General features: G+C 42.1%; 1 protein-coding gene across 4 annotated transcripts in view; it reads right to left on the bottom strand.

Annotated features, from left to right (window-relative positions):
* Positions 1 to 26,268, bottom strand: part of RSPO2 (R-spondin 2) — a 163,823-nt gene that overhangs the window by 136,400 nt on the left and 1,155 nt on the right. The gene's annotated exons all lie outside the window — the stretch shown is intronic.

Below are 26,268 nucleotides of genomic sequence, written 5' to 3'. Positions count from 1 at the left end.
GGAACTCAAGGCAATAAACTCTCCAGCCTTTGTATGGTATGTACTGCAAGTGGCAATAAGTAGGGCCCTATCAAATTCACAGCCATAAAAAACACATCGTGGACCATGAAATCTGGTCTCCCCCGGTGAAATCTGTAGAGTATATGGTAAAAGCACACCAAAAAAAAAAAACAGATTTCACCGGGGGAGACCAGTGTTTCTCAAACTGGGAGTTCTGACCCAAAAGGGAGTTGCAGGGGGGTCACCAAGTTATTTTAGGGGGGTTGTGGTATTGCCACCCTTACTTCTGTGCTGCTTTCAGAGCTTGGCGGCCACAGAATGGCGGCTGTTGACTGAGGGCCCAGCTCTGCTGGCAACAGCGCAAAAGTAAGGGTAGCAGTACTGCAACCCCTCCTACAATAACTTTGCAACCCCCCCCCCCCCCACACACACACACACACACACTCCGCTCCTTTTTGGCTCAGGACCCCTACAATTACAACACTGAACTTTCAGGTTTAAATAGCTGAAATCATGAAAAATTTATGATTTTTAAAATCCTATGACTGTGAAATTGACCAAAATGGACTGTGAATTTGGTAAGGCCCTAGTGATAGGCATCAATGCATACTATTAAGCAGCTGAAATTTCTTAAGCCTTTTTGCTCGTGACTTCTGAATAAATGAATAGCAGACAAACCTTGTCAACAATTTGCTAGTTGCTTACTACATTCTGACTACCATATTATAGAATGCACACTATATATCTGGTTAGGATTAAAGTGCATAATGAAGAACATATTTACATCCTGTATTTTTCCAATTTTATCCACTATATTATAGGATTAATGGGTCTCAGGTTCATGTCAGGAGCCAAATTGTTCTAATAAAATATGAAGTAGTTCTTATCTACTAAGAAGCTCGAAAGGGCACCGTTCATCACATTAGTGTACTCTATAGTATCTCTCTAAATCTGAGACAATTCAAACAAGACTACATTTGATTTATTAAATCTCATCCATGCTCCCTTCATTTTACATGCTGAGCTTCTGTTGATGTGATGGTTAAACAAAACTCAAGAAGCTATGCAAATAAAAGAAAGCCATTCCTCTTATTTTATTTTACATAGCACCAACAACATGCTTGGCATTGTACAAGACAAACGACACCTCCCTACTCCAGCCTACCTAAGTTATTTCTCAGATATCCAAAACCAATGGAGTTTACAATCTGCATAAAATACTGAGTGTACTTTACAAGCAAGTAACTTCACTCACGTTGATATTCCCAAGGGAACTAATTAACATACTCATGTGAGTAAAGTTACTGAAGTCTCTTATTAATCATTACAATGATCTACAAAGTATTTGAGAACAAGGGGTAACATTCTGCCCCCATTTAAGTCAATGGGAGTTTTGATTGATTGATTTGATTTCAATGCGGTTAAAATTTCTTCCAAGGTCTCTGCTCTGAAGAACGCACAGACCAATTTAAACAAATGCATGGCACACTTAGGGTGACCAGATGTCCCGATAAAAATGGGACCATCCCGATATTTGGGTGGTTGTTCCACATCCTGACCGATCTTGGGTCGGGAGGCAATTTGTCCCGATATTTCGCTCCGCCGGCAGCATTTGTTTTTGGGTTTTTTGGTTTGTTTGTTTTTTTGCTCTGCCGGCAGCACTTGGCTTTTTTTTTTTTTGCTCTGCCAGTGGACCCCTATGTGTCCCACTAGTTCAAGAAACAAAAGGCATGGGGACAGAAGGCCAAGTTTCCCACTCCATCACACAGAGGGCAACAGGGGTATTGCAACAATCTGTATAATGGGGGTGCTGAGAGCCATTGAACCAAACTACAAACTTGTATATGATGGAAACCACTTCAAGCCAGGGGGTGCTGCTGCACCATTAGGACCCCTAGTTCCAGCACCTATGGATGGCAAGGAGATCAGTGATGGAAGGGACTGAAGGAGGAGAGTAATGAGGCATAAGAGACAAACCATTATAGGCATAAACAGCAGTATGAAAGAAGGTGCAAAGAAGAAGCAAGCAGAAACAGAGAACAGATATTAATTTTATCTGACTTAGGAACTTGTATCCATTGTGTCATTAATAGGGCTCAGACTGACATGCCTATAATTACCCAGGTTAACCCGCTTACTCTTTTAAAATATTCGTACAACATTAGCCTTCTTCTAGTCATCTGGAACTTCCCTAGTGTTCCAAGATTTATTGAAAATCAACATTAATAGTCCAGCAAGCTCCTCAGCCAGTCCTTTTAAAACTCTTGGATGCAAGCTATCTGGACCTGCTGATTTAAAAATGTCTAACTTAAGTAGCTGCTCTTTAACATCCTCCTGTGATACTAGCAGAATGGAAAGTATTACCATAGTATATGACTACATCATCTCTTTTTTCCCCCAAATACAGAACAGAACTACTTATTGAACAGTTCTGTCTTTTCTGCATCATTATTGATAATTCTACTATATCCATCTAGTAATAGACCAATACCCTTTTTAGGATACTTTTTATTCCTTATATACTTTAAAATATCTTTCCTATTGTTCTTAACTCTGCTGGCCATAGATTACTCCTTGTGTTCCTTTGTTTTCCTTACCAATTTTATACAGTTCTTAGCTTCTTATTTATATTAATTACCATCAGCTTCCACTTTCTTCCATTTATTGTATTTTTAAACAAAATTACAGTTTCCCTTCTAAATGAAGTTGATCTTTTAATCAGTATGGACTTCTTCCTTGGTTGTTGGATTGTGTCTTTTTGGGTATCTAGTCCATCTCTCTTCTATGACACGCATCACCATGTCCAAGTGCCTCACAATTATTAATACATTATCCTTGCGACAGCCCTCTCAGGCAGGCAAGTCTTATCCCCATTTTACAAGATAGACTCAGTGACTTGACCAAGGTCACACAGGAAGTCTGTGGCTGAGCTGGGAAATGAATACAGCTCTTCTGCATCCCTGTGCAGTTCCCTATTGTCAAATTCGCTTTTCCATTCTAAATCTTTGGAAAGATTTCACAAGTCCTCAGTGAAATTAGAACTCAAGACTAGAGCTGATTAAAAAGTAGCAAATTTGCTTTTTGAGGGAGATTTCAAAGTTTTCTGCAAAAGTTTTTTAATTAAAAAAAAATTCAATAAAGACTTAGTTTTCAAAAGACAAAAATTGGAATTTTACACCTCGCCCCCCACACAAAATCAGTTTGACAAAAAAAATCTGGAAAACATTAACCAAAATAAAAATTTCCTGCCAAAATACCATTTTTCATCAAAATAGCATTTTAGCAAGCTCTACACATGACCTGTGCTTTACAGGCCAGTGCTGTAACGTCAGAGCTATGGAGCATTCCTCTGAAGAAAATAAGGAGTGAGAAGCGAGGAGGATGAGGAGAAAAGGATAAGTAGGGGTGAAGTTGCAAAGTGTCTCAGGAAAGAAGCTTGAATTTGATAAAGGAGGAGAGAGAAAGCCAGTGAAAGTTATGATTCCACGAGGGGAAAGGGAGCTAATGAGATTGGAGTGGCAGAAGGCCAAGATGATTTTAGCAGTTGAGTCCTGGGTAAACTGTGAAGGGAGGGGAGGTGCACTGAGGAAGATTACAGTAGTCAAGAAGAGAGACACACCATGGTTTTAGCAGCAAGGATAGAGAGGAAAAAGGTGAATTTTAGAGACAAGGTGGAGAATATGAAACTCATTTGTGTCCTTAAAATCTATCCTGCATTCTCAATATAAACTGAACTAGAAGAGTTGGAAATGGGTGGGAGCAGGAAAAACATTCCTATGAAACATCTCTGAGACAAAGAACAAAGACTTTGACCATCCTTGGTTTCTTGTTTTCAGATACCAGGCACTTGCTTTTTCCAGAATGTAATGCTGAGAAATTAGGCTCTCTGTAAGTTGCTTTTAACATGCTGTTTTAAAATATTAAGATGTCCACATAGGGGAGTTATACAACAGAAGAATAAATATACTGTCCTAATTCTATAGCACCTTTCATCCAAGGAAATCAAGGCACACTACAATAATTTAACTAAGCCTCACACTACCACTGTGAGAGAGGCACATACTATCATCCTTATTTTACATATGTAGAACTGAGGTACTGAGATTTAGAGCCTGACTAACAGACATGCAAAGCATCCGCAGTTCCCATTGGTGTTGCAAATTCTCAGTACTTCTGAAAAATCAGGCCCTTTCTGACTTGTCCGAGGGCAGACAGCAAAAGTAAACAGCAGATCTGTTCAACGGAGCTGGTCAAAAAATGAAGTTGTTTTTTTTTTAAAAAAAAAACAACCAACAACAACAAATAAAGTTGTTTTTTTTTAAAAAAAAAAACCACCAACAACAAAGATTTCATGAAAACTTCATGCCTTTTCAGAGGGTGGAAAATTTTGAAATTCTGAATTTAATGACCAGCTCTTCCAGTAATTTTGGCTTTTGCCATCTTGGCTCCAAATCGCATGCTGTTACCGCTAAACCACTCAAGATATTTAAGTAAAGCTGTAAATTGTAGTATCAAATAACAAATGTAGTAATCACTCTAGGATATATTTGAACATAAACAAGAATGTTCAGCTAATTAAATTTCTCCTTTAGTTAAACACTAGCATCTAAACCAATGAGAAGTTATCCCATGCAATGGAATGTCTAAGGGATTATTACATTGTTACTGCTGAGGGTAGCGAGGGATGGAGTATAGTTTTTAGATATTGCAATTAATATTTAGTTTGCAAAGGAAAAATTACCTTCATCATACTACAGGTGCATCTACACTTAGAGCTGGGGGTTTGATTCCCAGCTGGAGGAGACATACTCATGCTAGCTCTTGTCAAGCCAGGGCACTAAAAATCGAGTGCAGCTGCGGCAGAGTGTGTGATGAAATGTACTCAGGGCAGCTAGTCCATCCTGCAGCTTGCATGGCCACAGCTACACTCTGTTTTTCATGAGCTAGCTCAACAAGAGCTAGCACGAGTATGTCTCCTCCAGCTGAGCATCATACCCCCAGCTCCAAGTGCAGACATACCCTGTATGGATAAATGAAGCAGCTAAATGGTTTACCAGAATCTAAACGCTAGGAATGTTGGCTAGAAATCAGATATAAATAGGAAAAAAGGATAACATGAAATAAATGGCTCCAACCATAAATTGTTTCAATATAAACCTTTAGGAGAAATAAATGACTCCTCCACAGCATTTTAAAATTTGAAATGGTGTGTCCTTTCCCATTACAGCATGGGTCATTTCTCTCAGGTTTGGCCACTGACTGCAAGCACATTCTAAAGTGAACATAAGAACATAAGATTGGCCATATCGAGTCAGACATAATTTCCCTGTACAGAAATCATGTTGACTTTTGCCCAACAATTTATGTTCTTCTATGTGTCTGACAATTTTATTCTTTACTATTGTTTCAACTAATTTGCCAGGTACTGACGTTAGACTTACCGGTCTGTAATTGCAGGAATTACCTCTAGAGCCCTTTTTAAATATTGGTGTTACATTAGCTATCTTCCACTCATTGGGTACAGAAGCTGATTTAAAGGACAGGTTACAAACCATAGTTAATTGTTCCGCAATTTCACATTTGAGTTCTTTGAGAGTTCTTGGGTGAATGCCATCTGGTCCCGGTGACTTGTTACTGTTAAGTTTATCAATTAATTCCAAAACCTCCTCTAGTGACACTTCAATCTGTGACAATTCCTCAGATTTGTCACCTACAAAGGACGGCTCAGATTTGAGAATCTCCCTAACATCCTCAGCCGTGAAGACTGAAGCAAATAATCCATTTAGTTTCTCCGCAATGACTTTATCATCTTTAAGGGCTCCTTTTGTATCTCAATCGTCCAGGGGCCCCACTGGTTGTTTAGCAGGCTTCCTGCTTTTGATGTACTTAAAAAACATTTTGTTATTACATTTTGAGTTTTTGGCTAGCCGTTCTTCAAACACCTTTTTGGGTTTTCTTATTACATTTTTACACTTAATTTGGCAGTGTTTATTCTCCTTTCTATTTACCTCACTAGGATTTGACTTCCACTTTTTAAAAGATGCCTTTTTATCGCTCACTGCTTCTTTTACATGGTTATTAAGCCACGGTGGCTCTGTTTTAGTTCTTTTACTGTGTTTAAGTGGCAAGTAACAATTATGCGCTGAAAATGGAAAAATTTAGAGTTAGTTAAAATTTCCTTAATTTTGATTTTTTTTCCCCACAAAACAAGTACATAGGAATTGCCATAATGGACCAGACCCATGGTCCATCTAGTCAAGGGGCTCCCAAACTTGGTTCACATCTTGTTCAGAGTAAGCCCCTGGCAGGCTGTGGGCTTGGCTACACTTGAAAGTTGCAGCGCTGGGAGTTACAGCGCTGGTCATGCAGCAGTGCAGGAACAGCGCTGGTGTGTGGCCACACTCACAGCTACCAGCGCTGGTGAGTGGCCACATTTGCAGCATTTACAGCGCTGTTGGGAGTGCTGCATTATGGGCAGCTATCCCAGCATTCAAGTGGCAACAACGTGCTTTTCAAAAGAGGGGGGTGGAGGGTGGTGTACTGTGACAGGGAGCGGGGAAGAGAGAGAGAGAGAGTGGATTTTTGGAGCCAACACTGTGTGTTAGCTTCCTGGATTGAAAAATCACAAAATGTTCACGAACCCTTAGTCTTAATTGCAAACAGCCTGCATCCAACGCTGTTTCTCTGTCAAGCAAACATTCACTCCCTGCCTCTCATTTGATCGTTCACAGCCAGGTACAGATAGCTCCTATTTGCTGTGATCAGTGTTTGTTTTTTTAGATGAGCAGTTCAACGGGAGTTCACAACAAAACAAAGAGAGGCTGCATAACAAAACAAAGAGAGTAATTTAGTTAAAAGCATTCTGGGATATCTCCTTATTCCCTGGAGGCCAATAAAAGTGCTGGTGTGTGTCCACACTTGATGAGCAGTGCTGGATCACCAGCGCTCCAATCGCTACACCCCAACCTGACCAGGTGTACAGCCAGCGCTGCAGCCAGGGAGTTGCAGCACTGGATGTGCCTTGCAGGTGTGGACGGTTACTAATTGCAGCGCTGGAAAGCCTCTACCAGTGCTGCAACTTGCAAGTGTAGCCAAGCCCTGTGAAACGCTTTGTTTACCTGAGCATCTGCAGGTACGGCTGCTCGCAGCTCCCAGTGGCCGTGATTCACCATTCCTGGCCAATGGGAGCTGCGGGAAGCAGTGGCCCAGCCCACGCCACTGGGAGCTGTGAGCAGCTGTACCTGTGGACGCTCAGGTAAACAAAGTGTCTCGCAACTTTCCACAGCTCCCATTGGCTGGGAACGGCAAACGGTGGCCACTGGGAGCGGCCGTACCTGCGGACGCTCAGGTAAACAAAGTGTCTCGTGGCCCACCAGGGGCTTACCCTAAACAAGCTGTGAACCAAGTTTGGGAACCCCTGATCTAGTTCAATATCCTGTCTATGACAATGGCCAGAACCAGATGCCTTAAAGGAAGGGGTAAAAACCCTGCAGCAGATGTGGAGTAATCTGCCCCCACACTAGGTCTTTTTCCTGAATTCTCATAGTTAGACTTGCCTAAGCCTTGAAGGGTGAGGTTTAACAGCTCTCTTAAAAAATTTGCCATCGCTAATTATGAAAACTCTAGATGTTCTTGATAGCTATATAAAAATATTTCCCGTTTTTTGACCTGCTCTAGTTAAGTGACACTTGCAACTTGATTTTTCAGAGGAACTGAGCATCTGCAGTCCCCATTCCTTAGCACCTTCCTGAGCCTCAGCTTCCATCTTTGTAAATGATCCTCCTCCTCCATCATAGCAGTGCTGGAAAAAGACTGGGATCCTCCAGTAGAAGGCACTCTAGAAGTGTAAGGTCTATAGTAAGGAGTTAGCATCTTTATAGGGACCACACACTAAACACATGGGCTTGAAGCACTTACAGCTAGATTGTGGGGGTGTGGGCAGGAGACAACCATTGATATTGCACCCTTCTGAGTAGCCACTGTACTCTACATTTTCAGTTGGACTCTAAAGTGGAGTTTTAAAGTGTGAAGTGCCAATACAAGTATTTTCTGAGGCAACTCAAAGCTAAACATATGAACTACACGTGTAGTGCTTGATCAGTTAGAGAGCACACACTGAGCTCTAAGTGAGGATAAAAGCCACAGAGTGTAGATGAAAAAATGTTAAGACTTTTGTAATTAGAAAGAGCCAGCTGCAGCTAATAAGGAGGAGGAATGTTAAACTGGGATTTTTTTTTAACTTTACTGCAGCTGAGACATTGAAGCTAAGCAAATCACTGGACCCTTTCATTGTTTGATTGCTGGTAGAAAACTGCCCATGGAAAGACTACCAGCAGCTGATCTGGTAGGAACACAAGTCCTAAATGGAGGTCTCTCATTCAGGTCAAGCTTTGGCAAGCTCTAATCCTTCTCAGGTGACGTTACTTGTATTCGACCACATCCAGTTGATCTCCTCAAATATTTTCCTTCCTCTCCTCCTTAAGCCTTCCAGAGTGTGTTTAAGTAGCACAGACTAATGTTATTTTACCCAGTGAGCCTCAGATTACACCAGGACGAACATGCAGTAGTTTCACTTAGTAGCTACTTGGAAAGCTATTAAGAGAAAACAATGTGAGACCAAGTCTGTTTTAGGATTCAGGTTTAGAAGGGTCACATTACAATCCTTCTCCAAAAGTTAGGGAAAAAATCTACATGTATTTATGCTGCTGCTAATGTTACCATAAGTAAAATAGAAGTTGGAGGCTACTAGATTTTTTTCCAGGAGTCTGATGGAAACGGAACTGGAAGGAATGAAAATGAGAGTTTAGGTTCTCAAGTGAACTCCAACACTTATTTAAGAGAATTGCCCAGCTTTCAGCTTTTTGGGTTGGAGCTCAGCATGTCTGACACTACAAGAGCACTGCAGTACAAAATGCACAGAAGCACCATTTAAAAGTTACAAGGAACACACCATGCATCATTCTGATCTAATTCACGCTGGTATTACTGCTAGTATAATTCCACTGAAATCACTCCAGATTTACCCCAGAGGAAGCAAGCTCAGAATCAGGCCCAATGCCTTGGCCATTTCACTCACAGTGTGACACTGAGTGTATTATGAAGTGTTCAATGGGGAAAGAAGAAATAGAGGAGGGAAAAGCTTATGTAAAAGCTAGGTAGGAAGGTGGGAAGCAGAGCTCCTGGGACTTGTGGAAAATCAGGGATAAACTCAATAGCCCAGGTCACTCAGATTAACTCCTCTTTCCACCTTCACTTTCTTTTCATTTTGTTTTTTAATTTCCCTTAAGTTTCTACTTCTGTTTTTTCCAAGCTTTGCCTTTTTTGTTCATGTGAAACAGCATTAAAAAAAGGAGGGGCATATTCCGGGAACTGTGTTGAACCTAAATTCTTGCTGAGGGGAAGTGACAGAACTGGGAGTTCCTGCTCCCTCCCTCCCCCCGGAGACCATGAAACAACATGAGGTTGTCAATGTTTCCTACAAATGGGCTAGGAGAATTATGAAGCTGCAGAGAGTTCAGCTTCCCAAACCTTTGTATCCTGGGGATTCCTCCAGAGTAAAGAACCCCAGAGGCTCTCCACAATGCCCCTCTGCCTCGCCAAGGGTGAGTTGGACTAAGAAGACCCAAGTTAGCAATCACGAAGAACAAAACCACTGTCTGAGAGCACTGCAGATAAGACCTATGGTTAATGAAGCACAGATGAATTAGGCACAGATTATATCCACATCTGAGGAGAGGAGAAATATAGCTCCTCTCCTTCCTGCCCCCCAAAAACAAGCTGAGCCAGATCTCTCTGGAGCAACCACTAGAAAGCCTCTGCAAGAGAGTGTGTGTGCACATAGGAGAGTGGGGTGGAAAATTACCCAGCGGATACAACAATCACTCCCCCTTTTCCACATCTGCTGAGAGAAATATAGTCACGCCAGAATTCTGCAATTTCAGATTGAGGCTTGCACTATAATGACTTCTTAAAGCAGAAAGGCAGCATGATTCAGTGGATATGGCAATGGACTGGGAGTCAGGAGACTTACATTCTATTCCCTGGCTCTGCCACTGATCTACTGCATGATGATGGCCAAGTCACAGCATCTGTTTGAGCCTCTGTTTGCCCTCCCACACTATGGCTGTCTTGTCTATTTACTCTTCAGGGCAGAGCTATCTTTCACTGTTTCTGCACAGTGCCTAACGCAATGGGCCCCATAGGCACTACAGTAATACAGAAAATTATAATATTAACTAACATTTGGAATATACTCTTTACAAACAGAATCTCATAACACACAAGTCCCACTGAGATTACAATGAGGTTTTTGCTGCTGTAATATTTCTGAGTGAAAAAAATAAATTTGCATCAATTTAAACATTTTCCCTAAACACATTCTAGGAGAACCAAAAGTTACTTTAATACAAAAAAAACCCAACCAGTTTCTTAAAAATTTTAGCCACAGATTTTCCTTTTTAATGAGCCTCAGTTCTGAAGAAGTCTTTGAAATCAGGCACATTGTGGGGAGAGTTCAATAAAGAGTGTATTGAATGAAAAAAAAATTGTGGTGACCTCTTGTAATTCCATAGCATTTCCTCATCACAACAAAGAAACCACAACCCACTGTCATCACAGCATCCTTGGAATCAGTGCTGTTCACTAGATAGCAATGTTTCATTGAGAAAAATATCTTGAGTTCAGGACACTTGTGCAGAACTGAGATCTCTACAAGATGCAATAGCTGATCAACTGCCATGACAAAGCACAGGCATTATCTACTTCAGCCTATGGCAGCACCTCAGCATATGGATAAAGCAGAGTGTTAAGGTTTATATTAACATGGACCTTGATGAGCAACAACTTTTATACGTGGCAAGATGATAAGAACACCCCCTTGTGATTTCCTGAATTCTCCCCATTAACTGTGAGAAAGCTGGGTCCAAGCCACAATGTTCATATCCAGACTTTATGAAAGTTTAGGGCTCATATCTGGTCTGAAGGTCTTTCCTATCATTCAGTTGCTGCCATAGCAATACGTCCATGAGAGAAAGACTAGGCTGCCTAGCTGTCCCAAAAGGGGCTTTGCTGGATGGAAGAGAGAAGTTAGCTGCATAACTTCTGCCCTCCTATCTGAAGATGACCATCCACAGGAGTGAAACATAGGGGAAAGTAGCTAGATCATCATGGGAGGGGGTGGGTTTGGGGAAAAGGGCAGCAATTTCAAGATGTACCTTAAACAAGGACAAGGGCTTCAGAATATAACATCCAAAGAGAAAGAATAAATAGGCAGAAGTTTTTCTGCAGACTTGCTAGTAGATTCTTTAGGTAAATATGTCAGTAGATTTGTATGAAAGTGTATAATACCCACTACAGATCTTGTAGTAATAGATGCCAGAAACTAGAAGTCATCATTAATACAAGCCTAGACTGAAATGGATTAGCGCTATTGTTGTGATGACATACTCCATCCAGCACATCAACTTGGAGCAATGCTAAGGGCTTGGGAAGTTTGTGCCGGTGTAGCTAAAACACCACAGATTCCTATTGTAGAAACCATGGACTAGAGCAACATGGGGTTCCACTGGTGCAGCTAACCCCAGTATGTTACCAGGGTACATTTCCCAATACAGATCCTGTCTTAACTGATGTAGCTTGTCTACATTGAGGGGTTTACACCAGAGGAGCTGCACTAGTACAAAAGACACCCAGTATACATATGGTCTAAAAGTTGAAATTGCTGTACTGCTTCTTTCTATACTTCTTTAGCGACACTTTTCCTACCATACTCCCTTCTCTTCACACATAACTTGTGCATTGTAAGTATTTACATTTGTAAGTAGAAAAATTCTTCAGATAATAAAGAAGAAAAATCTGGAAAATTTTGCTAAAAAGGGACATAATCCAATGGAGCAGAGTCCAGTACTGACCACTCCCTAATCCATCCACTCTGGATTATTTGTAGAAAAATATTAATTTCCTGTTTATAGGGGTTTGCATTTGTTAAATAGAATTAAAGACTCCTTTAATCCTATAGTGACTATATATGAGGTTTTCTGTTATCCTCATCCATAAGTGTTCATAATTCAGTCGAAGGAATGTTTCTATTTACTCTGAAACATAATTCTGAAACTGTATAAGATTGTTGTAAACACTAGGTATAATTTGTTGAAGTCATTCAAACACACAATCTGTTTATCTGATAGAAAGGGAAGAGAGTAAGAGTTGTGCATAAGATTTTCTCAAAAAAAATCCCAGAAGTTAAGGGGCAAAAGCTTATAGCTACATTGAGTATTTGGCTGCAATTGATTACATATTTTGAGAGAGGGGATATTTAATTGATGTAGGTATTGATTTTCATAGTCTGCAAACTATGAAGGCACCAAAATGATGCTCCAGGAGCCTATGTTATTATACTGGATCGGGAACCTCAATATTGTGGACCACAACTTAATAGGAGATTGTTTTATGGGCATCTCTCCTCCCTTTGCCATCATATGATCAAGGTATTTAGGATATTAATTGTTTCCTTCTGCTTTCTTTTAGGAAGCCTTGTCTTCCCTCCCACCCCACCCATTTTATCTTTTTTATTTATGTCCTTTAAGTGGAACAACTCTTGATATAAAGAGGAAAATCTGGGAAAGGCAATCACCGACCTTTCCCATTCCATATTCACTAAACAAAATGTGGGACAATTATTTAGACGTTTAACAAAAGCATATTTAAGACTAGATAAGATTAAAGCAAAGTTACATGAATCAATTTATTTGTATCACTGTAGTATCTGAGCATCATCACAAAGAAAAGCCAGCACTGCGTGACCAGCCAGATCACCAGCAAGTGCTCCATTGGACCACAGTTTGGTAATTGGAGATCAGAATCATAAGTGCGTCTTAGAATTTGAGATGTCTGAGACAGAACTATCCAAGGTCAGGGGGTGGGATTAGCTTCTCACACCCTGGTGATGGTCTTGGAGGCTGTCAGAAATCCCCTTAATCTCTGGAGGAAAAAGATCTGATATGTACCTGAAGCTAAATGAGATTCTTGTGAAATCCCAAGGGTTCTAAGGCAGTTAGAGGTGTTGTCTCCCTGCCATACTTAGGGGCTTAGCTTTCATGCCAGCCTCCAACTAGTAGGTGTGTTGAAATCTGAAGCCTCAGTCTGTCAAAAGAACCCACCCACCCCCTCACCACAGAGCCTCCTGGCTGCTACAAAGATGCAGAGGAAGGCTGGCACTACTTTACACTTCAACAAGCCTTATTTTTCATCCTAATAAGTATCTTCAGAGCCTGACACTGTTGCTGTCAGCTTTTCCAAGCAGCAGCAGTGAGAAACCAGTTTGATTCATCTCAGTTCACTGCTCCTCAGATTCTGAATAGCAGTACTGAAAACTGATGAGACTGGTCACATCTCATTCTGGGGCAGCTTGGCAAGTCTCGAAGCATCGGTGTGAGCTGAAACAGTCAAACTGCACAGTTAGAGAAACAGCACTTCATCAGGTCATGCTTGATTCGTGTTTGCAATGTTTTCTTTGCAACCACAAGAGCTGAAAACTTACTGTATATGACAGCAGATTCTGATAAAATTGCCATTAAAGCTTCAGACTGGCTCCCTAGGATGGATTGGTCAAGCTCCAAGCATAGCCTTCTCCTTCGCCTATGTCACCAACCTTTCCCACTCACTACACCAAACAATTTGTGAAGACAATTTAGTATGAAAGACTAGAGTAAGGTGAAATCAAAATTCTGTGACTCAAGTTATATAAAGACACAAAGTTAAAGCTGATGGAGACTCTTGATCCTAATCAGTTACTACACACTAGATCAGGAATCAGCAACCTTTGGCACACGGCCCATCAGGGAAATCCGCTGGCGGGCCGGGATGGTTTGTTTACCTGCAGCGTTTGCAGATTCGGCCAGCACATCCCTCAGCCCGCGCCACTTCCCGCAGCCCCCATTGGCCTGGAACAGCGAACTGCGGCCAGTGGGAGCTGCAATTGGCTGAACCTGTGGACACTGCAGGTAAACAAACCGTCCTGGCCCACCAGCAGATTTCCCTGACAGCCGCATGCCAAAGGTTGCCGATCCCTGCACTAGATCATGGGTTAAATGACTGCTTCTTGGAGCAGCTAGTTCTGGAACCCACAAGAGGAGAGGCAATTCTTGATTTAGTTGTAAGTGGAACACAGGATCTGGTCCAAGAGGTGAATATAGCTGGATCACTTGGTAATAGTGACCATAATATAATTAAATTTAATATCCCTGTGGCGGGGAAAACACCACAGAAGCCCAACACTATGGCATTTAAGTTCAGAAAGTAGGGACTACACAAAAATGAGGAAGTTAGTTAAACAGAAATTAAAAGGTACAGTGCCAAAAATAAAATCCCTGCAAGGTACATGGAAACTTCTTAAAGAAACCTTAATAGAGGCTCAACTTAAATGTATACCCCAAATTAAAAAAAACATAGTAAGAGAACCAAAAAGAGTGCCAACATGGCTAAACAACAAAGTAAAAGGAGCAGTGAGAGGCAAAAAGGCATCCTTTAAAAAGTGAAAGTTAAATCCTAATGAGAAATATAGAAAGGAGCATAAACTCTGGCAAATGAAGAGTAAAAATATAATTAGGAAGTCCAAAAAAGAATTTGAAGAACAGCTAACCAAAGACTCAAAAAGTAATAGCAAAAAAAATTTTAAGTACATCAGAAGCCGGAAGCCTGCTAAACAACCTGTAGGGCCACTGGACAATTGAGATGCTACAGGAGCACTCAAGGACAATAAGGCCATTGTGGAGAAACTAAATTAATTCTTTGCATTGGTCTTCATGATTGAGGATGTGAGGAAGATTCCCAAACCTGAGCCATTCTTTTTCGGTGGCAAATCTGAGAAACTGTCCCACATTGAGGTGTCATTAGAGGAGATTTGGGAACAAATGGATAAACTAAACAGTAATAAGTCTCCAGGACCAGATGGTATTCACCCAAGAGTTCCCCAACGTAGTGCCCGCGGGCGCCATGGCGCCCAAGGGGGCATCTTAATGCGCCCGGGTCCTGGCCCCCGGGAGAGCACCCGCCGAAATGCCACCAAATTTCAGTGGCATTTCGGCAGGGATGCCTCTTGATGACACCGCTTGCCGTCGACAAGTGATATCATCGAGAGGCGTCGCCCCCCGAATTTCGGTGGCGACGCCTCTCGATAACGTCACTTGTCGATGGCAAGCAGCAGCATCGAGAGGCGTCGCCACTGAAATGCTGCCGAAATTCGGCAGCATTTCGGCGGGTGTTCCACCGCCGCAGTGGTCCTTCGTCTGGCACCCGCCAGACGAAAAGGTTGGGGACCACTGCTGTAACCTATCATTTAAATCAGCTTCTTTACCAAATGACTGGAGGATAGCTCTTGTGATGCCAATTTTTAAAAAGGGCTCCAGAGGTGATTCTGGCAATTACAGGCCGGTAAGCCTGACTTCAGTATTGGACAAATTGGTTGAAACTATAGTAAAGAAGAAAATTGTCAGACATATAGATGAACATAATTTGTTGGGGAAGAGTCAAAATGGTTTTTGTAAAGGGAAATTATGCCTCACCAATCTATTAGAATTCTTTGAGGGGGTCAACAAGCATGTGGACAAGGGGGATCCAGTCGATATAGTGTACTTAGATTTTCAGAAAGCCTTTGACAAGGTCCCTCACCAAAGGCTCTTAAGCAGGGTAAGCTGTCATGGGATAAGCGGGAAGATCCTTTCATGGATTGGTAACTGGTTAAAAGATAGGAAACAAAGGGTAGGAATAAATGGTCAGTTTTCAGAATGGAGAGACGTAAATAGTGGTGTCCCCAAGGGGTCTGTACTGGGACCAGTCCTATTCAACATATTCATAAATGATGTGGAAAAAAGGGGAAACAGTGAGGTGGCAACATTTTTAGATCATACAAAACTACTCAAGATAGTTAAGTCCCAGGCAGACTGCAAAGAGCTACAAAAGGATCTTTCAAAACTGGGTAATGTACATTGGAAAACATAATCCCAACTATACATATAAAATGATGAGGTCTAAATTAGCTGTTACCACTCAAGAAAGAGATCTTGGAGTCATTGTGGATAATTCTCTGAAAACATCCACTCAATGTGCAGCAGCAGTCAAAAAAAACAAACAGAATGTTGGGAATCATTAAGAAAGGGATAGATAATAAGACAGTAAATATCATATTGCCTCTATATAAATCCATGGTACACCCACATTTTGAATACTGCATGCAGATGTGGTCACCCCATCTCAAAAAAGATAGATTGGAATTGGAAAAGGTTCAAAAAAGGGAAACAAAAATGATTAGGGGTATGGAACAATTGCCATATGAGGAGAGATTAATAAGACTGAGAGTTTTCAGCTTGGAAAAGAGACGACTAAGTGGGATATGATAGAGGTTCATGATTTGTGTGGAGAAAGTAAATAAGCAAGTGTTATTTACTCCTTCTCATAACACAAGAACTATGGTCACCAAATGAAATCAATAGACAGCAGATTTAAAACAAACAAAAGGAAGTTTTTCACACAACACACAGTCAACTTGTGGAACTCCTTGCCAGAGGATGTTGTGAAGGCCAAGACTACATAACAGGGTTCAAAAAAGAACTAGATAAGTTCATGGAGGATAGGTCCATCATAGCTATTAGCCAGGATGGACTGAGATGGTGTCCTAGTCTCTGTTTGCCCGAAGCTGGGAATGGGTGATGGGATGGATCACTTGATGATTACCTGTTCTGTTCATTCCCTCTGGGGCACCTGGCATTGGCTGCTGTCAGAAGACAGGATAATGAGCTAGATGGACCTTTGGTCTGCTCCAATATGGCCGTTCTTATGGGTTTCAGGGGGTTGTGACCAGCCTCCCTATTTAATAGCTTTATGGAAGTGGTAGGGGGGGCAATGTCCTAAAACTTTTTTCTGCTATAACATAGGGTCACAGTATGGAAAAGTTGATAACCACTTCACTAGATCTGTGCAAAAACAACCTGTGTTGCTTGATTAAGAAAAACTACTATCTCTGCTTTTTCAAGGAAAAACCTCAATTCCAGAAAAATGTAGTGAGAGTTCTCTTGTAATCAATGTTATAAAAAAAGCAGATCCCTGATCTTCTTATTTCTCTCTACTGCAACTAAGGCCATGTCTACACTACAAAGTTAAATCAACTTAATGTAAGTTGATATCCAGCTGCTGCAGTAATTAAGTCAGTGGTGCATGTCCACACCACGCTGATTGTGTCGGTGGAGTGCATCCTCACTAGCATCCCTTGCATCGATGCACAGAGCACTGCAACATGGGTAGCTATCCCACAGTGCAACTAGCCACAGGGGGTTTTGGGAAGGGCTTGCAGTGCCTCACGGGACCAAAACATTGTCGCAGGGTGGGAATAGGATCATGGCTTCGGCCTCCCAAGATGCAGTTTCCTCCCTCCCTCCCCTGATATCAATAGCAAACAACCCATACTTTTCTCATGCCTTTTTTTGAAAGTCAGGCTTAGCCAGGCATACATTATAGCCCAAGAAGCATAGACCCGCTCAGCTGTGCACTCTTGTTGTAAGCATTACAGACAACTCACACCTTATCTTGCAGTACTTCCAGAGCTGAGACAGGAGCCGTCGTGCGGAACATTGCAATGTCATTCAAGCAACCCTGCTGCAAGCCATAGAATCAAACAATTCCCAGTTACTGCTGGCAGTTGCACAGCAGCTGAAACACAGTGAAGTGCTGTTTCTAGTCCCGGGAAACAAGCACTGACTGGTGGGATTGCATCATTATACAGCTATGGGATGACAAGCAGTGGCTGCAGAATTTCGAATGTGGAAGGCCACTTTCCAGGAACATTGTGCAGAGCTTTCCCCAGTCCTGAAGCACAACAATGCTAAAAATGAGACCTGCTCTTACAGTGGAGAAGCAAGTGATGATCGCTCTGTGGAAGCTTGCAATGCCAGACTGCTAGCGGTAAGTGGGGAATCAATTCAGAGTTGGTAAATCCACAGTGAGAGATGTTGTGATGTAAGTGTGCAGGGCCATTAATCAACTTCTGCTAAGAAGGATAGTGACTCTGGACAACATGCAGGACATAGTGGATGGTTTTGCCACAATGGGGTTCCCTAACTGCAATTTGGCAATAGATGGCATGCAATCCCTCTCTTGGTACCAGACCGCCTAGCCAAAGAGTACGTAAATCGAAAGGAGTACTTCTTTCTGGTTGCAAGTGCTGGTGGATCACAGGGGGTGTTTCGTCGACCTCAGGGTGGGATGGCCAGGAACACAGGTCTGTCCAGAAAGCTGCAATCAGGAACTTCCTTTCCAGATCACAAAATAACCATTGATGATGTTGAAATGCCAATAAATGATCCTGGGAGACCCAGCCTATCCTTTGCTCCCATGGCTCATGAAGCCATACACTGGCCGCCTGGACAGCAGTAAGAAGAAGTTCAACAACAGGCTGAGCAAATGCAGAATGGTGGTAGAATATGCCTTTGGATGTTAAAAGGGTTGCTGGCACAGTTTGCTTACTAGGTTACTCCTCACTGAAAGCAATATCCCCATTGTTATCGCTCCATAATATCTGTGAGGCAAAGGGAGAGAAATTTCTGGAGGGGCAGGGCATGGAGATAGCCTTGCAGCTAATTTTGAGCTGCCAGATACCAGAACAATAAGAGGAGACCAGCAAGGAGCTCTGCATCGCCAGGAAGTTTTGAAAACCCATTTCAGTAACGAGCCACAGTAATGTCGCTGCTTATCTGCGTTGTGCCTTCCCATACCATCCCCTCCGTTGCATCAGTTTCCCTGTACCTCCTCTAGTCCCCCAAAACCTCCATGATTGGAATAAATAAAGAGCATTTCATTCTCAAAGTGTTGACTTTTATTGCACAAAGAAACTGAAAAAGACAGAAAAATAATTTAATCTTGGGCAAATGATGTGATAAAATTGGGAGGGGAGAAACCAAGTCAGCTTGTCTGTGAAAGCACAGTACTCTTGCCCATCAAATGTCTTTGAATGGCTGACTTTTATTCTTAGTATCCTCTCCCAGTGTTGAGTGGAAAGAATACTGGACTTCCCTTCCCCCCACCTCCTGGAACGTTTGGGAGAAGGGGATTGGGAACAGGGTTATGCTTGCAGGCAGTTCCGCAGAGGGAGTCAAACTGCATTTCTTGAAGCTCAACCAGATGCCTCAACATGTCTGACTGGTCCTTCATAATCCGTAGCATCTCATCCTGAGTGGCATGCTCATGCTCCTGGGATATTCTCCTGCTGTCCATGTCCAGTTTTTCAGACAATGAAATCCTCCTGGTTCTTAACTCCATGTAAGCTCTCCCAGAAGCGGTCATTATCTCACTGAACATGTCATCGTGTATTCTCTTTTTCCATATTCTATCTGTAAAAGCCTCTCTGCCGGTGTGGAGGATGTGCCGAAGGCCAAGCCTTCCACTGTAAGGCAGGCAAAGCACAAGGCAACCACTGTCAGTTATACCCTGGGTCTAGTACAAAGTTGCTATTTAAAAACCACTCCCCTTATTACACTCAAGTGGAAGCCAGAACATAATCAGAATCACTAGCTATTCAACAAACCAGTTTGCTGTTCCAGCCATGGCGAGTATGGCCCAGAAGCTTGAGCTGCAATTTGTGGGAAACCCATGTCGGGAGCACAGGTGGGCAGATGGACAATAACCTCTCCCCCTAGCAACACGGATGTTGCTCTGAGACCTGAGACCAGCATTAAGCCTTCCAAATTGTGGTCTTCATCCGAGGCAGCTCTGGGGGAGGGGTGGTTTGCAGCCACAAGAGAACACAGGAAGCCCACTCCCCTTCCCTTAACGTTGGTGGTAATAGTCGTGCTGGACTTGCAGAATCTGAGGTCAGTGCTGACCCCTGCCAACCAAATCAGCATGTTAGGGAAAGTGTGGTTGAGGGACCCAGAAATCACCATACATGGTGGATAATATGCTCTATTGTTTCTAGTACGAGCACTTGTAATGAAAACTTTCATCGTCTCCCCTAGGTGACCCTATGTGATATCAGTTTTCTGAGGGTAACAGAGGTGGCAAGGGAGCAGATGCTGTAAGCATCTGGATACAGACTTGGTCCTCGTCTGCTATGCTGTGTACCGCAATCATGCCAGAAGAGTTAATATTGGAGTGGCGTGGGGAAGTCTTCCACTGTAGTGGAAGAAATAAGGCAGCACTCCCCTGAAACCGTCTGCAAAGGATTACAGAGTACCTCCATAAACATTTCCTAGAGATCTCCATGAAGGATTCCCAGGCCATCCCTGTGCACATAAACAGTCTTTTCTGGGGGGCACTCTCTGCCTAGCTGGAGCTGCCTCTGGGAAGCACTTTTTCTTCAGATTAAACATAAAACATAAGAGCATATAACCCCTACAGTTTGATTGGAATTGCATACTTACCAGAAGTGCCTTCCCTGGCATCACACTCAGCCACGATGCTGTCCTACAACTGGCTGGGCTCTGGGTTAAAAATAGCTCCTGGCTCTCTGAGAGAATGGATCCACCTCTCGCCTGTCTCCCTTTCTCCTCCTTCTTCCTCACCCAGAATGTCCTCCTCATTGTTGCCTGAGGCGGCCCCGGACTCAGACTCCTTGGAGGTATCCACACTGCATTTGGGGGTAGTGGTGGGGTTGCCACTGAGAATCACATGCCGCTCATTGTAGAAGCAGCATGTCTGTGGTGCAGAATCAGAATGATTCTGGTACGCCTGCCGAAGTTCTCTGATTTTCATGCAGCACTGCTGTGTGTTCCTGGTTTTGCCCTTTTCCCCCATGCCCTGCGCAATCTTTTCATTGATGTCTACATTTCTTCAGTTGGGTCAGAGCTGTGCCTGCACAGCCTCTTCTCCCCACAGATCTATAAGATCCACCACCTCCTGTGAACTCCAGGCTGCAGCATGTTTGGGGCATTGAGTCACCATGATCAGCTGGGTTGGCAAGTTCTCCATGCTGATCAAACAGGAAATGGGAATTCAAAAGTTCCTGGGGTTTTAACAAGTGAGGAGCTGTTTCCTGTGTACATGGCTGCTGTGCAGCAGAGTTGAAAATGATCTCCAGAGCAGTCACAGAGGAGCATTGTGGGACACCTTCTGGAGGCCAATTCACTTGACTTACACAATGGTGCATCTACACTGCCTCTCTGGTGACCCATTAACATTGAATTAAGCACTACGCCTCTCATGGAGGTGGAGTAATTAAGTCAACTTTACAGGCAAGTTAGGTCAGCAGAAGAGACCGGGTAGTGTAGACCCATACATTATTAGGTCGACATAAGGTGGCTTCCATTGATCTAAGCTTGCAGTGTAGACCAGGCCTAAGAATCTGACTTACCCAGCTTAGTCGGGATGTAGCCTTAGACCTACGTATGTTTTGTACTCAAAAGTCAAAGATAGAAGGTAACTTGTTTTTCATAATTTTAAGGCCAGAAGGGCCATTATGATCATCTAGCCAGACATCCTGCATAACACCGCCCATAGATTTCACCCAGCTCAACAATTTGTAGCTCAACAAGAGCATCTCTTTTAGAAAAAGTCATGCAATGTTGGTTTAAAGACTCAAAGTGAGGGAGAATCTACCACATCCAAGTGATTACCTTCACTGTTAAAATGTTAACCTTGTTTTCAATTTGAACTTTGCTGACTTTAACTTCTAGCCATTGGGTTTTGTTATGCTTTTGCTTGCTAGATTAAAGAGCCCTCTAGAATCAGATATCTTCTCCTTATATTGGTGATTATAGCCATGTTGCCTCAACCTTCTCTTTGATAAGCTAAATATATTGAGCTCCTTCTCAACCTATATTTTCCAGACAACAACTTATTCTTGTAGCTTTTATTTTAGCCCTCTCTAATTTTTCCATGTCTCTTTTTAGAATGTAGACATGAGAACTAGATTCAACATTCTAGTAGTGGTCTCACCAATCCTGTACAGATAGTCATAGAATCATAGGACTGGAAGGGACCTCAAGAGGTCTTCTAGTCCAGTCCCCCACACTCATGGCAGGGCTACATATTATCTAGGCCATCCCTGACAGGTGTTTAGCTAACTAAAAATGTCCAGTGATGGAGATCCCACAACCTCCCTAGGCAATTTCTTCCAATGCTTAGCCACCGACAGTTAGGAAGTTTTTACTAATGTCCAACCTAAACCTCTCTTGCTGCAATTTAAGCCAATTGCTTCTTGTCCTATCCTCAGAGGTTAACAAGAACAATTTTTCTCCCTCCTCCTTAATAACAACCTTTTTATGTACTTGAAAACTGTCCCCCTTCAGTCTTCTCTTCTCCAGACTAAACAAAAAAAACTTTGAGTACAGAATTTTTCCCATTTTGCATCAGGATGAACCCATGATCTTTCCAGGTTTTTCATGATTCAGAGGAGGGACTTAAACCTCAGTCTCCCACATCCTAATTGAGTGCCAAAGCCACTGGGCTCTTGGCTGTTACAGGTAGTACCACCTCCCTGTTACTGTTCAGTATTCACCTATTAATACATCCAAGTACCATATTAGACCTTTTGTCACAGCATCACATTATAGCCTGGTTATCTATAATGACCACCAAGTCCTTTTCAGAGTCACTGCTTTCCAGAACCCAATCCCTCATCCTGTAAGTAAGGATCCTGTTCCTAGATGTTTTAAGATAATTTTGGTTTTAAGCTTTTGATCTCTCATGTGTCCCTGATGCTGGATATTCACTCAAATGCATAATGCAATAAACTGCTCAACCCCAAGAGTTGTTATTTTGACACTGGCTGTAATTGGTAAGGCACACAAGACAAGCCTGGTGACCACTAAAGGAGATAAGAATAGGGACCTGAAAACAACCCAAGGCATTATAAGACCAGTGTAAAAGCTAGCACTTAGGTAAGTAAGTATCCAAGAGAACTGCAAAATTCAATTATGCCTTACAAATTACGAAATGGAAAGGAGATACTTTGGTATACAAGATTAGTCTACTGGCGTTTCACCTATATTACTTTAAAATATGTTTTAAATCAGTTTCTGCAGGAAGAGTAAACAATCTTCCTAGTAAATTCCTAGTAAATCCTAGCACCCTCGGACAAAGACTTCCCACTCCCATAAGAATATTGATATGAATTAACTGTAGCAAATAATATTTTAGTGCTGCAGCAGAAAACTGTTTAGTGTAGAGAAATGACAGTGTAATTTACATATGTTTGTTTATAACTTTTTTTCCTGTTGCACTAATAGAAATCTCTTGATTGAGGAATTTAAAGAATAAATTTCTGATGTGACCTGTTTATTTTATATTGTGTAATTGACTAACAACATGAAATCAATGCCTGTTAGGAATCAAACTGTAAACCTCAAATTTTTCATCCACTTTTATTGTATTATGTTACATAATTTGGTCTGGGATGGGAAAAGGAGAGAAGGAGGAAGGAAAACATATGATCAGCTTTCTCCAGTATTTACTATACTCTCCTGGAAATGCTAGCTATAAACCCCATTTCCTATGCATAGAAATACAGATCCACAGGTCATTGTCCAGATTTTTAAAATGCTTTGTTTTTTAAAATCAGTTAATAGGATAAATTTGCTTGACATTCCAAACTGGATGCAATTGATTCCTACTGCACAGGAGAAATGATCTATGCCAAGAATTTTATTTCATTAAGAAAACGATATTATGGAGCAGCTGAGATCATATACTATACATAATAGAATGCCAGAAAATTTCTAACTGCCAGTACCCCACAGTGAATGCCTGATTATTTACAGATGGGAAATGGAAAAATTGTGAAATTACAGAAATTTTGAATCCTGAACTCAGACATTACTTCAGTCTGTATGTTGCATGGTAAATGTCAAATAATTTCAAATATATTCACAGATCTTGCCTTTAGCTCTTATCATCAGCCACTTTTATTTCTTTAAAGTTTATTAACTGAAACTATATTGCATTCTCCGCAGTCCAAAATGAAAGCCTTAGGTGATAGCACAAAACAGATCCAGTAAGTCAACTGTCAATAGCACTGTTATTTCATGAGTAATCAAATGTCCATCAAGAAACTAATTTAAATCAATCTCCTTTGGGAAAGCCAGTTGTCCAACAAGTACAACAATTGGTCTAAGATCAATCAGTGAACATGAGATCAATTAAAACCAGCTTAAGTTTTTGTAGGGGGACAATTCACGCAACTCAAGTTAGATCTCTATTCATTTCTATACTCCCACAATGCAATCCTTAAGCTGTGTTGTAAAGCAGAAATACTACTATCACTCTCCACTGTCTAGCCAGCACTCTAAGTAGTTCCACATTTAATTAAAGACACAGTATACCCTTTGTTAGCACAGATAGTCAGTCTGGTCACTTTAAAGGACTGCTGCAGTTTTAGCCACGCATACAAAAATTTAATTCTGCAAACCATCTGTTGGAAAAACATCAGAACTAAATCATTTTACAATGTAATTTTGACCCACTCAGAAGTTTACATGTGCCTGAAAGTATAAGCCTCTTCTGCTTTGCAGTTTATTAGGACTTATTTTTGCTAAGCACTGGAGATGTTAACAGGTTTACCAACAACCTTTTGGTTACAAAGTCTCATGAAATGTGAGAAGTAATAGCTGAATTACCAGATTGTTGTTCTTAACTATGGGGTGGGGGGAGAGAAGAGTGAGGAAAGTGAAAACGAATATAACTACTTAAGTTTAGATAGATACCTATAGTTGTTCTAGATGAGGGCAAGACCCAGAAAAAACAACGCTGAAATTTAGAGAGAAGATGCAGTAACACTTTTGTCCACATGGGTGCTGTAATGACATATTCCACAACACCAATAACTAATCTCTAGCAATTCCAGTTTTTGAAAACCTCCAATATCTGGAAGCAAAACAAATTAAGACTTTGTGATAATTCTCTAAAATGCATTCCTCATACAAAATCATCTCTCTGTGTGTCGTTAAGGTGTACTTCAAGAATCTCGCTATTTAAAAAGCAAGGATCCCTCTCAAAACTTCTTTAATTGATTTTTAAAAACGAATGTGTGCCAAAATCAATTATCAATCTCCTTACATTATAAAGTGCCCAATTCCTTGGGACAATATAATGAGGAAACAAGACTCTACTAACGCCTAACCTAAACAAGTATGTACTTAATAAAATCCTATTTTAGTCCCTGAAATACATTTAGATCTTTTTTTTTCAAACTAAAAATATTCTTTCATAGATATAAAACAGTATTGTGTAAAAACCTTTGACTGGTTTGAAACTAATTTACATGGTAAATGACAAAGTAGTTTACTTCCAGTGGTAAATACAAGCTCATTAGTAGTTGTAGATCTATGCAAGGTAATAACTTCTGAAGGGTAGAATAATTTACCATGTGCAACTAATCACCATAGGCATAAGACCAGATCCCCTCTGTAAAACGAGCTCAGGCGTACTCGGGACTGAGAAGTGCTGCATCCGCTTGGCAAAGGGCATTAACTCAGTCCCGGAGCAGCAGAGCTAAAGTGAGAACAGTTTAACAGAGCAGTGAGAGACGGGCAGAAGCGCTGTCCCGGGGAGGGCGAGAGGCAGGAACATTTCTCCATAAAGCCCGTTATAAACAGATCACCTCCCAGGCTGGGCAGGGGAAGAGTCAGGACCTATTGACCTAGAATCACCAGCGCTGTCACGACTATCTCCTGGGACAAAGAGGAGTCTCTGGGGCTGCGGGGGGCGTTGCATGAAATTACTACGCGGATAATCAATAACCTGGTTCCTTCAGGTCCCAAGGAGAGAGGGGTCGCTCGCTCGCACACAGGCGGTTACCCGCTGGTTATCGCGGGGTCACTCATCAGCAGGGAGTGAGCGCTGGACGGAGACTGGGGAGGTGAATGTAGATCACATGGCCATCAATGTACCTGCGACTGTTAGATTCACTGCCGCTCTGTTCACCAGCACGTCTAATGTCCTGTACCTGGATCCAGACCTGTTGGTGCTGGGATGGGCAGTCGCATCGCACACGCAATGTGCCCCTTTCACGGACGGGCTCCCGGCACCCAATCGACCCTATTCTAAATAGACCCCCCCCTGCAAACCGGGCGTCGCAGCGTACAGCGCCGACCCCCGGTTTCAGCACGATCCCTCCCGTCCCCCAGCAGAGAGCCAAGTTCAGCGCCTGGTCCCACGGCTCTCGCTGACAAATGCGTCCAAGCGCAGGTCGGCTGGGATTTTCAACTCCCCGCCTGCAAACGGCTAACGGGGATTTCCTCCGTTTGGGAGCAACCAGCCCACGGGGTGTCTCTGCGCGTTAGCGCAGCG

This window comes from Mauremys mutica, chromosome 2 (assembly GCF_020497125.1).
Source record: "Mauremys mutica isolate MM-2020 ecotype Southern chromosome 2, ASM2049712v1, whole genome shotgun sequence".
In the NCBI taxonomy this organism is placed as follows: domain Eukaryota; kingdom Metazoa; phylum Chordata; order Testudines; family Geoemydidae; genus Mauremys; species Mauremys mutica.
Note: the sequence above shows the minus strand (reverse complement) of the source record. Positions and strands in the feature narration are given on the sequence as shown.